Source organism: Palaemon carinicauda, chromosome 6 (assembly GCF_036898095.1).
Source record: "Palaemon carinicauda isolate YSFRI2023 chromosome 6, ASM3689809v2, whole genome shotgun sequence".
NCBI classification, from domain to species: domain Eukaryota; kingdom Metazoa; phylum Arthropoda; class Malacostraca; order Decapoda; family Palaemonidae; genus Palaemon; species Palaemon carinicauda.
Window position 1 is genome coordinate 127,061,674 of NC_090730.1, and position 2,500 is coordinate 127,064,173.

The following is a 2,500-nucleotide window of genomic DNA, read 5'->3' on the forward strand; positions in this document are numbered from 1 at the left end:
CATTTTGGAGTTTCTAAGATGCAGCTAAAAATTATCTTGTCAAAAGACCGTCCCAAAATTATCTATTATTATTATTATTATTATTATTATTATTATTATTATTATTATTATTATTATTATTATTATTATTATTATTATTATTATTATTATTATTATCTATTCCACAACCCTAACTGGAAAACCAGGGTGCTATAAGCCCAAGGGCTCCAACAGAAAAAAATGGGTCAGTGAGGAAAGGGAATTACGAAATAATTAGAATTTATGAGAATAATTAAATAAAGAATGTAAAATACCTTTGACGTTCAGTAACAAAGTTACAATAGATATGTCATATAAACTTTGAAGAGAGCCTCAGGTTAGCCTGCTTAACATAAATACATTTTTTGGAAATTTCAACTGGAGTTCCACCGATTCAACTGCCTGATTATGAACCTCATTTTACAATCCAGTGAAGTTGGAATAAAACTTCTAGAATACATGAGTAGCATTGAACCTACATTCTTGATTTTTGTATATAAAACTATTGTACTTTTTATTTTGTCCACGGCATTTCTCTCTGGATATTCGTAATCTTAACCTCATGTGTGTAAAGTATACATCTGATCAATGCGGTTATTTCTCCAATGTTTTTTATTTTTTTTATTTTATTGCATTTATTTAGCCAAGCTATTTCGTGCTTTACCCTCCCCTAACACAAAATATTTACTCTTCTTAGTCTAAATTTATTCAATGTCTGTTGAGGTCATCTCTACGTTGAGACGACTGCTCCATGAGCTAGAATTGTCTCCCTACATTGCTTGGCTTCCTTTCGTGTTTCTCATAATCTCACATTGTCAAAATAGAATAGAAGCATCATGTCACAGTTCATGAATCGATTGTCTGGCTGATTTCCCATCCTACTCGCATTTAAAACAACTTGTCCCTGCGACATTAGTACGTTAATTACTTTCAATTGATATCGGACATGATGATAAGGTACAACCACAGGGAAAATTATAGACACATTCACCAGTCTGTTATGAAACATAAACAAAGTTGGTCACTTGCTTATTGTTTTTCACGTATACGATTGAAATATTGTAAATGTGCTATTTATATTTTTTTGGTTAGGTTAATCTCACGCCAGTCACACACACACACACACACACACACACACACACACACACACACACACACATATATATATACTATTATATATATATTATATATATATATATATATATATATATATATATATATATATATATATATGTATGTATGTATGTATATATGTATGGCTGTTATTACCCCTTCTACCACCTTTTAAGTTACAGGCAGACAACGTGTGCACGTAGCTAAGCAGTACAGCTAATATCTAGAAAGAATGGGTGGGGCTTGCAACCTCATTTCCAAAGACTTTTCGATAACTCTAAATCCGTATTCTATGAAGGGATTGAGGTATATGATGAGATATGTGTAACATTGATTAATACGCAAACGTATGCACATACACACATACACACATATATATGTATATACACACACACACACACACACACACACACACATATATATATATATATATATATATATATATATATATATATATATATATATATATGTGTGTGTGTGTGTGTGTGTGTGTGTGAGTGCGCGTGCGTGTGTGTGTATGTGTGAGTACGGAGTTCGTACAAGTGGGAGTATAAATCAAAATAATGTTTTTGATAGTTTAAGACAGAAAGTGATTTAACGATATATAATTTTTTTTCTAACTTTTGTGGACACTTTCCCGAGATAAGTGCGTAATTTAACAATATTTTCCAAAATGCACAGATATCGCACTGGTCAAAGAGACAATCAGGTCCACGGCCATGATATAACTCGGTGAATTCAGATTTGTTTGTTATTCAGGGCTACCCACCGGGTACATTATGACTCAGTTCGTTGGAAAATTGGGCTTATGTGATAGACTGCGGCAAAGCAGGCTTCGGAAACGTGGACCTAGGTGGCCTTCTCTCTCTCTCTCTCTCTCTCTCTCTCTCTCTCTCTCTCTCTCTCTCTCTCTCTCTCTCTCTCTCTCTCTCTCTCTCGATAATATTGTCTTACTAGACTGAACAGTATGTGTTGGGCATCATTACGTATCTGTTTCTTCGTATCTTTGTTTGTTTGTTAAATGATTACATTCAAAAAGTGCAAGATTAGAGAGGTGGGCTAGTGAAAAAAGTAACAGTTTTGGATTCGGATCAATCATTTTCAAAAACAAAAGGGCCGTATAATAAATATAAAGAAGTTACGAAATGATTTGTGTGATTCATTCACTTTATTTTTCAGTAATATTTTACTTAAAATATGATTATTTTGTTAAACCTTAATAAGAACTAATATCCGTAACGATACAGGATTAATTTCTATTTTAAATTTTGTTTAGGTAGACACTTTTTTTTACCTTTTTGAGTTTGTAAATACCGTAGTGATGACATGTATTATCTTCAATAACACTCCTTTGTCTGTCGTCAAGCTT